Genomic DNA, 13119 nt, shown 5'->3' with positions numbered 1-13119 from the left:
TCTATGCGGTCATCTCCTACATAGCAGATCTGCTTCACAAGTTACAGTGTGTGAATCTCTGTTAGTAATAACTGTTCTGTGTTTGTGGTAATAATCTCTAGACCAAGCGGTTATCTCCTATAGAGCAGACTTGCTTCTCAAGCTTCAGTGTGTGAGTCTCGGGTAGTATTAACTGACACTGTATCAACATTGTAACAATAACCTCTGGTATAACCTAATGCGGCTAAAACGGAGCATTATAGCTTCACAACCTAACAGCCTGACATACGATCGATGAATACGTTTTTGTATATCAATATCAAACATAAACTTGTACGTGCCGCGGTCAGTTATACTTAGCGAGTAACCCTTACTCTGACCAAGTGCAGCACAAATCCCCAGCTAGAGTTGTGTGGAAGCGGATGTCCCGTATATAGGGAGACGCGCTGATACATAATCCACATAGCTTATACTCGTAGGTGGAGGTATGAATGAGTCCCAGAGTGCATGCAATAATTAACCCAAGCTAATATTCTAACTCAGATCGCGGCGGCATTGAGGCTTGCTGGTTATATTATACAGTGAATCCCGGTGGTGTGGTGTCACTTCTGACTTGTGTATATGACAGTTGTGTGTATAACAGCACAGGGCAAGTGACTGAGAGGCTACAATCTAAACTTAGCTTAACCTATTAATGGTGACTTCAGTTGCAATTTAATTAACAAACTGTGGCATCGCACAAATATCTTAATTAATGCTCAAATTTACGGTGTACAGTGAGTAACACTTATTACAACCTAAGAACACCAATCTTATGTTGTTTATTATTGCCACATACGACCACTATCGAGCAGCTAACACTGAAGCTTAGATATGATATATGACTACATGGTCAGAAGTCAATTACTGTATTTATCTAAAAGCTATTATTAGTTCTAAGGCGATAACCAATGGCGCTTTAATTTACAGCTCTCTATTCAAGTTTACTCAATATCTTGGTCATCATAGAAGTTTAACCAATCCAGCAATATAAATCAACTAAGGTCACTTTATCCTGACGTTGCATAACTAAAGTGCACTAAACACACTGAACATTGAAACTAACTAGACTGCTTGAATTATTTAAGAATTATCATCTCTACTAACACACAAACAAACACATTAAGAACAATTAATATACTGATTTAGTAAAACTATAATAAATCAGTTTTAATTTAAATAACTGCTATTCCAGCAGATCTGCTAATATTTGATAGCAACATTATCTGTGCTATTATAAAAACAATATATTGAGGAGATACCTCTGATAAGGGATATAACCAATTGCCATAATATAATCTTTACATAAGGTATACTTATTTATACCCTTCATATGCACTGGATAGTGCATTATAATATTGTGCAATTATAATTACAAGGCAACTTTTTTACCCTTTGTAATATTGATTACAGTAGTGGTCATTAGTAGTGGTAATCACAAAGATCTTTCACTTATATTGGTTAGATTTAACTTATACAGTCGGTACCTAAGTGTGGTTTTAATAAATTTTTCCTATTTTATTTAAACCCAATAAAAGTTAGATTTTAATATTCCTATCATTTCAAGTCTTCTCTCCATTTCATTTATTCCCTCTGGAATAATTAGTGTTTTTTTATTTAATTAAAGTTACCACAACAAATGTATTTGATTCATAGACCTAGGAGTGCTATAAGTGTATACTTTTTCTTTTGGTTTGCAATTTAGTTTCTTTACACAGCACCCACACCCTGCCACATTATGGCTTACTAAAAGGTAAATAGGTCTTTCCATTCTTAGTAGTGCCATTGGTTCCCCTCCAACTCACAAAGATACACATATTTACCACTCTGAGAAGCTCACGCATTTCTAAACATGGCTCATTCAAATGGTTATGAGCTATAAGATAACTTCTTGGAACATTGGGGGTATAACCTCCCATTGTGAAAAGAAGTATAATATGACAACATCTTAATACACAGCGCACAGATATAGCCTTGCTTCAGGAGACTAGGTTGTCAGCTGCAGAACATGAAAAACTCAAATCACGGTGGATAGGCCAAATTATCTAAACACCGACAGAGGGTAGAAAGCGGGGGGTGGCAATACTAATCAGAAAATGAATACCAATTTCTTTTACTGACACAGTTGACATTAAGGGTAGATACATCATCACAACAATGCACATGCACACCTTTACATATGTCTTGTGTAATGCATACGGCCCCAACATATACTGCCCTAGTTTCTGGTCCACCTTGCTGGCAAAACTGGCCACATATGTTAACTCATCCCTTATCATTGGAGGAGATTTCAATTTGGCACAAACCCTACCACTGGATAGGTTTAGGGACCCTTCTAAAAGCCATATTGTTACAATAAACACCTCAAGACACAAAGGGAAACACAACTAAGGAACACTTTCAAGGAAACTTTGGGTTTGAATGATACTTGGAGAACACTAAATCCAGACCAGAGAGATTATACTTGCGTTTCTAAGTCACATAACACCTTATCACGTATTGACTACTTTCTGACTTCTGTCGATCTTACACCCCAGATCCAGTCACCCACAATTGGTCAAGTAACAATCTCGGACCATGCCCCGATACACTTGAGGCTTCAACCTATAGTAAAGGGTCAGACGACCAAGTCCTGGAGATTTCCATCCTTTTTATACAATAACGTAGAGTTCAAAAAATGCCTTACACAAGCTTGGACACAATACACGACTGACAATGAACAGCATTTGGAAGATAAGGATCTGTTCTGGCACGCCTCTAAGGCAGTTATGAGAGGACGTATCATATCCTTTATGGCCCATTATAACAAATTGTCCAAAAAAATAGATGGACAATTTTTGTCCCAATTAACAGAAGCTTATAATGAATATCTCTCCGCCCCCTCTCACTTAACAAGACAAACTTACTATGACCTAAAAACTACCAGAGACACCTTTTTGTCCCAGCAAGACTACAAATACAAAATTCATAGACAAGGACGTTTTTACAAACATGGAAACAAAGCAGGCAAATTGCTAGCTAATTTGGTTAGGGCTCAGAATCCTAGGACATATATAACATCATTACAGACACAGTCAGGCATGACCACACAGACGAAAGAGATTATGGATGAATTTGTCACATATTATCAGTCACTGTATTCACAGCAATATGTAAACAGAGAGAAGAGAGACAAATTCTGGGGGGATGTTGTGGTTCCTGCTTTGACAGATGACCAGAGAGAAAAACTAAATGCCACAATAAATACTCAGGAAATATCTAGAGCAATTAAACATCTTAAACTGGGAAAGGCGGCAGGACCGGATGGGCTGCTGGCAGAATACTTTAAACTCCTAGGGGAGGAAGTTGGCACCATATTAGCATTTCTATACTCAAACTACTTAACAAACAGGTCACAGCCTAATGTACGATTTACGGAGGCTAATATCTGTATCTACCCATTGCCCTGAAAAGGGCATTTGTATGGACATTGCCCTTAAAAGGGTATTCAGCTCTTTTACTGCCCATTAAAAAAAAGGCTAATCTTAAAAAAAAAAAAAAAACACCCCAAAAAGAAAAAAAAAACATTACACAAAATAACAAACAAATTATTCAAAATAATAAAAATTATTCCTATTCTAATACTCTGATTAAAAAAAACACCCCAAAATAAAAGAACCCTAATCTATAATAAACTACCAATAGCCCTTAAAATGGCCTATTGTAGGGCATTGCCTAAAGAAATCAGATCTTTTGCTACAAAATAAAAACAAACACCCCATAACATTACAAACCCCCACCCTCCCAAACCCACAAAATAAAAAAACATAACTAAAAAAACATAATCTACCCATTGCCCTGAAAAGGGCATTTGTATGTGCATTGCCCTTAAAAGGGCATTTAGCTCTTTTAAGATTGCCCATTAGCCCTAATCTAAAAAAAAAACACACTCCAAAAAACCTAACACTAACCCCTCTTTAGTTACTCACAGTTGCTGAAGTCCGGTTTGAACGATCTTCATCACAGCGGCTCCATCTTCATCCTTCAAGGGACTGGCAACTTTTTCATCCCTGCGGAGATGGAGCGGTCGCTGCGCGGAGGTCCATCGATCTGACGTGGAAGTCCTCTTCATGCGATCGTCCGCCGCACACTGAGGATTCAAATGCAAGGTACCCCTTTTATACTATGGGTATCATTGCATTCCTATTGACTGAGAATCAGCCAATAGGAATTAGAGCTGCTTAAATCCTATTGGCTGTTCAAATCAGCCAATAGGATTTAAGCAACTCTCATTCCTATTGGCTGATTCAATCAAGGACCTTTCAAGGGCCTACAAAAAGCCCTTTTAAGGGTCCTTTGTAGTTTATTATAAGATTAGGGTTTTTTGTTTTTTTTTGGATTTTTTTTTATTTTTTTTTATTTAAACGGGGTATTAGAATAGAAATATTTTTTTATTGTTTTGGATCATTTCGTTTGTTATTTTTTGTAATGGTAGTGGGTTTTTTTTATTTTTGTAATGTTAGTTTTTTTTGTAATGTTAGGTTTTAGTGTAAGGCAGCTTAGGATTTACTTTTATTTCACAGGTAAATTTGTATTTATTTTCACTAGGTAGTTAGTAAATAGTTAATAACTATTTAATAACTAGTCTACCTACTTAAAATAAATACAAACTTACCTGTGAAATAAACATAAAACCTAAGCTAGCTACAATATAACTATTAGTTATATTGTAGCTAGCTTAGGTTTCATTTTTATTTCACAGGTAAGTTTGTATTTAGTTTTAAATAGGTATTATTTAGTTAATAATTGTAACTTTAATTTAGGTCTATTTTAATTATGTTAAAGTTAGGGGGTGTTAGGTTTAGTGTTAGGTTTAGGGGTTAATATAGTTTAATTTAGGTTGTCGTGATGTGGGGGCCGGTGGTTTAGGGGTTAATAGGTTTAGGTAGTGTTGGCAATGTGGGGGGGGGTGGTTTAGGGGTTAATGGGTTTAGTTAGTGTCAGCAATGTCGGGGAACTGTGGTTTAGGGGTTAATAGGTTTAGTTAGTGTTGGTGATGTGGGGGCAGCAGTTTAGGGGTTAATAGGTTTAGGTAGTGTTTGTGATGTGGGGAGACGGTGGTTTAGGGGTTAATATCTTTATTTAGTGGCGGCGGCGGTGGTTTTACATAATTTTGTTTCGGCAATCGCCGGCACATTAGTTACGTTAAATTTTTCGGATCCATTCTTTATTCAGATGCATTTTTATATAACTTCAGAATAGAATAATGCATATGAAATAAGAATGGATCCCAAAATACGAACGGATCCTAAAAAACGAACGGATCCGAAACCGATTTAACGGAACGTAACTAATTTGCCAAAACAATTTTTTTTTAAAATTTAACTAAGCTAATTTGCCGAAGCAAAATTATTTTTTAACTAATTGAAAATGAAACTAAACAATTTTTTTAGCGGCGCACAAGTCTAATCTCAAGGTTGGTCAAGGGGAGCTTGTGGGAGGTGGATAGAGGGCTTTTTATTGCAATGCCTTTGTGACATAGGTGTTGAAAGGGTGTGAGATGTCTTAAAAGGTCTTTTTGAAGGGGGGTGTGGGTGTAAAATGGTGTAGTTGTGCATACTTCAACCCAGTGGCAAATCTACCATCAGCTGTTCCTGCTAATTTGTCTCTTTCTAATAGAATGACTTGTCTCTAAGAAGTTAGTTAGTGGGACCATATAGTCCCATTCAGTCAGTCTCTTAAATCCTTTATCAAAAAAAATTCAAAACCATGTCTGCATTTAGCACTATTGGGTATAAAGGGGATCTGTTGGTCATTATGTGCGGTCTGGTGGATACTATGTTGTCCCAGTTTTTTTAAAATTGTTTGTGGATATCAAGGAGTTGGCACTGTGATGGGCGTAACTCCCCTGGTACCCAGCATAGTACATAAGCCAGTGGGACTTTGAGTATATGCAAGTCTAGTGAGACCCAGGCTTTGCACTCTCCTGCATTGTGCCAATCCAATACTCACTGCGGTGTTACTGCTAAGTAATAGTCTTCAATTTTTGGTAGTCCTAACCCCCCATACTGGTGGGTCTGTATAAAGTGTCTCTGCTAATTCTGGGCTTACTTTTCCCCCACACGAAGGAGTTAATGCTGCCTTGTAAATATTTTATAAACCAGTTGGGGATATGCATTAGTAGAGTTTGAAGTACATATAATATTCTGGGGAGGGTGGCCATTTTTATTGCCTGCATTCATCCCCACCAAAAAAAGGGTTCTGTTGACCCATGTTGAAAGGTCCTGTTATTTATTGTTTAGTAACGATTTATAGTTTTTGTCAAAGAGGGTTAGTTGGTTAGAATAGATATGTATCCCTAAGAATTTGATAGATTCTGATTATATACGTAGTGAGCATATTGTTCAGACTTTTATTTATTGACTACAAAATTTGAGAATTGGCTAAATTTGTCCAGTTCTTGAAGTACCGCCAGGATAGATACAAAGGGCGAAGACACAGAAAAGAGGATAATGTCTGCATACATGGCTATTTTGTAGTCATGGGGGCCAAAGGAGATTACTTTAATATACTTATTTTTACAGATTTGAGAGGCCAGGACCTCCATTGTTAAGATAAATAGAATTGGGGAAAGGGGACAGCCCTGACTGGTTCCGTTTTGGATAGGGAAGGGATTAGACAATATCCCATTTGCTTTTTCTCTAGCGCTGGGTTGAGTGTAGAGACTAAAGATCTGGTTTATTATTTTGGGTCCAAAACCGATTATTCTTAATGTTGCTTTAAAGTGAATCTTTTAATTATATTGTGCACTGTAGAAGGTAAAATGCCCCAAATCCTACCGATTTGTCTTTAAGGAATGTTGTTCTCAAAGTGTTGGATTATTCACTGACACATCTGTTGGCAGAATGGCAAGCCTCGACCCATCCTTGCTCTTGAAGGGCTAGGCCTTTTTGGAGGCTCCTTATATACTATGATTACATGATTGCCTCCACCTGTTTCACATTACCTTCTTATTTAAACTTGCCACATTGTTATTAGTCCTAAATTGCCCCTGTCCAAACTTTTTTGCATGTGTTACAGTCATCAGATTCTAAATTAGTGTATATTTTCAAAGATACATTGAATTCACAAAGTAAAAAATCAATAATGTGTTAATAATGTGTTTTCAATATAGTACAGGGTGAATTGAATTTTCAAATGAATCTTAAAAGAGCTCTCATGTTAAGAGTTTACACCCAAATTCCACAAAGAATTACATTTTTAGCTGTGTGTGGAATTGTCAAAGGTATAGCTTCTAAGAGACTGTTTGGATAATTTGTATCTTGGTGCTTAAAAGAATAGAACTAATAATTAAATGTATTTAAGTTAAAGAAAAAAGAAAAGTTTGAGAAAACAAATATTTCTAGCTAAAGAGTAAAGCTTAGATTTAAAAAAAAAAAAAAAAGTTGTTTAAAAACTAATATTCCTGACTTGACAGCCTGGTGTGTTTGTCTACAATATTTTAATCCATTTGAAGAAGGTATCTTTTGAATTATTTAGTCTAATCAAGATTAGGAAGGATTACATTACCCATAGAACAAAAGACAAATACATATCAAGCATTCTGCAGTTAACTTAAAGGGACATAATACTCATATGTTAAATCACTTGAAACTTATGCAGTATAACTGTAAAAAGCTGACAGGAAAATATCACCTGAGCATCTCTATGTAAAAAAGGAAGATATTTTACCTCACAACTTCCTCAGCTCAGCAGAGTAAATTCTGTGTAAAAAGTTATACTCAGCTGATCCCAGCTGAAGGTAAAAGAAAAAATGGAGAAATGAACAGCAGCCAATCAGCATCAGCAGTGCTGAGGTCATGAACTCTTTTACTGTGATCTCATGAGATTTGACTTAACTCTCATGAGATTTCATAGTAAACTTCCTTTAAACTGAATAGGGAAATAACGAGAGTGCACGAGGCTCATCCCTTCAGCTGTCCCAGGACAGACATACTAATATGCTGCTTAGAAATCCTTTACAATGGGATGTGGCTACTGAGGAACTTTTGAGGTAAAATATCTTTCTTTTTTACATAGAGATATTCAGGTGATATTTCTAGTCAGCTTTTTACAGCTATACTGCATCACTTTCAAGTGTTTAAACATTTGGGTATTATGGCCCTTTAAAGGGACACTCAAGTCAAAATTAAACTTTTATGATTCAGATTGAGCATGCAATTTTAAACAACTTTCCAATTTACTTCTATTTTTTCTTTTAATCTTTACACTTTTTGAGTCACTGGCTCCTACTGAGTAAGAATTCTCAGAATATACGTATGTGCATTTGTGATTGACTGATGGCTGTCACATGATACAGGGGGAGTGGAAATAGACATAACTTTGACATTGTCAGAAAAAAATCTACTACTCAGAGGTTCAGACTAAGGGGCCAAATTATCAAGCCCCGTATGGTGCCGTATGCACCTGTTTCCGCGCGAGCCTTCAGGTCTTACGACTGCTGCTCCTTAACTTGTGTGCCCTCTCCGAACAGCAATCAGCCCGATCGGATTGATTGACACCCCCTGCTAGCGGCCGTAAATGTGCAGGGGGCGATATTGTACAAGCATTTCACTAGAAATGTTTGTGCAATGATAAAAGGCAACATAGTATGCTGTCGGCATTTATCGATGTGCGGCAGACATTGTTAAATCAGCCTCTAAGTGCTATTGCATTGTCATTTGATCAACCACTTGTTAATTATGCAAGTGTACTCCATTCTCCATTTATTTGTCCTTTAATATACCTAGATTCCAAGTGTAGAGCAAAAATATTAGCACTATTGAGCGCTTACACCCCTTAAGTTAAATACATATTCATATTATAAATTAAAGGTTAAAAGATTTTGCTCAAGCAAAAACCTCAGGCGCTCTAACTTTTGAAAGTTAGATAGCGCGGCCATACTCACTCCCTCTTCCCATAGATTTTTTGGGGTGTGCTACAAAAGCCTGTTCTGGCTTTCCCTCGCGCATTAACCCAAAAGTCAAGTGCACTAAAGCTGAAGATGCATTTAAATATACTTGAAATATCATTATTCTTCACTAAGAAGAAAATGTTATTTTAATGTAATTACATAAAATATGTGTATATACACATACAGTACATATATTTATACTATATATATTTATATAAATATATATAAATATTATATATATAAATATTACGTGTATATATATATTTCTTTCATATAGGTGGCGAGAGTCCATAACCTTTTACATAAGGGATATACAATCCGACCAGGAGGAGGCAAAGTTTCCCAAAAGCCTACAAAACCCCTCCCGGCTCCCACCTCACTCATACCTCAGTTTAACATATAGCCAACTGGTGAGTCATTAGAAGGAGTAAAAGCCAAAATTAGGAGGAAGGAAAAAAGAAGTGCTTATACAAAAAAACAACAGCAAATGGGTGGGAGCTTGTGGACTCTCGCTATCATGAGAAAAAAAATATCAGGTAAAATATAAATTATGTTTTCTTTCATATAGGTGTCGAGAGTCCATGACCTGTTCCATATGGGAACTAATACACAAGCTGTGGAAGTCCACAAGTAACAAACAAGGGAGTGATTGAAAAAACTGCTTTTTAAGAAATGAAATCCATAATCCGCAAAAAAACAAAATTTATGCTTACCTGATAAATTTATTTCTCTTGTGGTGTATCCAGTCCACGGATTCATCCATTACTTGTGGGATATTCTCCTTTCCAACAGGAAGCTGCAAGATGATCACCCACAGCAGAGCTGTCTATATAGCTCCTCCCCTAACTGCCACCTCCCAGTCATTTGACCGAAGACAAGCAAGAGAAAGGAGAAACTATAGGGTGCAGTGGTGACTGTAGTTTAAAAAATAAAAAACACCTGCCTTAAAATGACAGGGCGGGCCATGGACTGGATACACCACAAGAGAAATAAATTTATCAGGTAAGCATAAATTCTGTTTTCTCTTGTAAGGTGTATCCAGTCCACGGATTCATCCATTACTTGTGGGATACCAATACCAAAGCTATAGGACACGGATGAAGGGAGGGACAAGGCAGGCGCTTAAACGAAAGGCACCACTGCCTGTAAGACCTTTCTCCCAAAAATAGCCTCCGAAGAAGCAAAAGTATCAAATTTGTAGAATTTAGAAAAAGTATGAAGCGAAGACCAAGTCGCAGCCTTGCAAATCTGTTCCACAGAAGCCTCATTTTTAAATCCCATGTGGATGCCACCGCTCTAGTGGAATGAGCTGTAATTCTTTCAGGAGGCTGCTGGCCAGCAGTCTCATAAGCTAAGCGGATTATACTTCTTAACCAAAAAGAAAGAGAAGTTGCTGAAGCCTTTTGGCCTCTCCTCTGTCCAGAGTAGACAACAAACAATGCAGATGTTTGACGAAAATCTTTAATAGCTTGTAAATAAAACTTTAAAGCACGAACCACGTCAAGATTGTGTAATAGACGCTCCTTCTTTGAAGAAGGATTAGGACACAGTGACGGAACAACAATCTCAATGGCAAGAGTGAACCTCTGCCAATAGAATTATCTTTGAAACCTCCAACATTCCCAGGGGGCTCCTTGTTCCCCCCTGATGGTTGATATAGGCTACAGTCGTGATGTTGTTCGACTGAAATCTGATGAACCTGACCACAGCTAGCTGAGGCCAAGCCTGAAGAGCATTGAATATCGCTCTTAGTTCCAGAATGTTTATCTGGAGGAGTGCCTCCTCCTGAGTCCATGAGCCCTGAGCCTTCAGGGAGTTCCAGACTGCACCCCAGCCCAGAAGGCTGGCATTTGTCATTACTATAGTCCAATCTGGCCTGCGGAAGCTCATCCCCTTGGACAGATGGACCCGAGATAGCCACCAGAGAAGAGAATCCCTGCTTTCTTGATCCAGATTTAGTAGAGGGGACAAATCTGTGTAATCCCCATTCCACTGACTGAGCATGCAAAGTTGCAGCGGTCTGAGATGTAGGCGGGCAAACGGTACTATGTCCATTGCCGCTACCATTAAACCGATTACTTCCATACACTGAGCCACTGAAGGACGAGAAGTGGAATAAAGAACACGGCAAGAGTCTAGAAGTTTTGACAATCTGGCCTTCGTTAGGTAAATCTTAATTTCTACCGAATCTATCAGAGTCCCTAGGAATGAAACTTTTGTTAGAGGTGATAGAGAACTCTTTCCTTCGTTCACCTTCCACCCATGGGACCTCAGAAATGCCAGAACAATGTCCGTGTGGGACCTGGCAATTTGAAAAGTTGACGCCTGTATCAGAATGTCGTCTAAGTAAGGGGCTACTGCTATACCCCTTGGCCTTAGGACCGCTAGAAGGGACCCTAGAACCTTTGTAAAGATTCTTGGTGCCGTGGCCAACCCGAAGGGAAGAGCCACAAACTGGTAGTGCCTGTCTAGAAAGACAAACCTGAGAAACCGATGATGATCTTTGTGTATTGGGATGTGAAGATAAGCATCCTTTAAGTCTACGGTAGTCATATATTGACCCTCCTGGATTATAGGAAGGATGGTTCGAATAGTCTCCATCTTGAAGGATGGGACTCTGAGAAATTTGTTTAAGTACTTGAGATCTAAGATTTGTCTGAATGTTCCCTCTTTTTTGGGAACTACAAACAGATTTGAATAGAAGCCCTGTCCCTGTTCCTCCTGTGGAACTAGGTGGATCACTCCCATAACTAGGAGGTCTTGAACACAATGTAAAAATGCCTCTCTCTTTATCTGGTTTGCAGATAAAAGTGAGAGATGAAATCTCCCTCTTGGGGGAGAGGTTTTGAATTCCAGAAGATAACCCTTGGACACAATTTCCAATGCCCAGGGTTCCTGGACATCTCTTGCCCAAGCCTGGGTGAAGAGAGAGAGAGTCTGCCCCCTACTAGATCCGTTTCCGGATTGGGGGCTGCTCCTTCATGCTGTCTTAGAGGCAGCAGCAGGCTTTTTGGCCTGTTTCCCCTTGTTCCATGCCTGGTTAGTGTCAAGAGCTGCAAGAGAATGACTGGGAGGTGGCAGTTAGGGGAGGAGCTATATAGACAGCTCTGCTGTGGGTGATCCTCTTGCAGCTTCCTGTTGGGAAGGAGAATATCCCACAAGTAATGGATGAATCCGTGGACTGAATACACCTTACAAGAGAAAATATGTCTTTTATAACAAACTCAAAATATAGGCACAAGTATCAAACTGAGACAACTGCCTGACGGACTTTTTACCAAAGGATGCTTCTCACAAGCAAAAACATCAAAATGGTAACATTTAGTAAAGTCATGCAGAGAAGACCAAGTGGCCGCTTTTGCAAATTTGATCAACTGAAGCCTCATTCTTGAAATGACAAATTATCTAGTAGAAGGAGCTGTAATTCTCTGTGACGGAGGCTGACCCTCCTCCAAATAAATGAATCAACAGTTTCAACCAAGAGTCTAAAGAAATAGCAGAGGCCTTCTGGTCTTCTGGCCTGAAATTACCCAAACCAGACAAAAAAAACTGCTGTACATAACAGAAGGATAAAAACTGAAAGGACTAAGTAACTGCCCATCAGTTAAATCCAGCAAGGCCCAGATAGAGACCGCTCAGAATCGCTAGATTCCACCGAGCACAACTCCAATTGAAAATGGATCTATAGAACTATATAACTAACACCTTAACATGCAACTTCCACAGAAGTGTCCAAGCGACCACAAAATTGCTAGTATCAAATTCCAGAGAAGAAATGTTTCCCAACAGGGAACTATAACAAACATGAGCTTCCAAAAACAAAACAAATACATCCTAACCGGATCAATGAAAAGAGGGCAGCACTAACAAGTGAACGCCCAAGAAAAAAGGGTACACTAACAGGACCAGCCAATCAGAGACCCCATTCTCCCGAAGCTCAGAACTGGAATAAGATACCCCAAAGAAAAAGGAAAAAAGGAGACGACAAAGAGATTAACATCATCCCCCCATGTCTAACCCAGCTTGCCGCCTGGCACGGAAGACCGAGGACCCCTCAACCCAACAGGACTGGGATCCTCCAGCATTGCCAAAACATGCTGCAGCAGGACATGAAGGTGCACCAGTCTATAATGAAAAGCAAGACTAACCTCCGCCAGGGGAACTGACGA

This window comes from Bombina bombina, chromosome 7, assembly GCF_027579735.1.
Source record: "Bombina bombina isolate aBomBom1 chromosome 7, aBomBom1.pri, whole genome shotgun sequence".
Classification (NCBI taxonomy): domain Eukaryota; kingdom Metazoa; phylum Chordata; class Amphibia; order Anura; family Bombinatoridae; genus Bombina; species Bombina bombina.
This window is presented reverse-complemented; position numbering follows the sequence as displayed.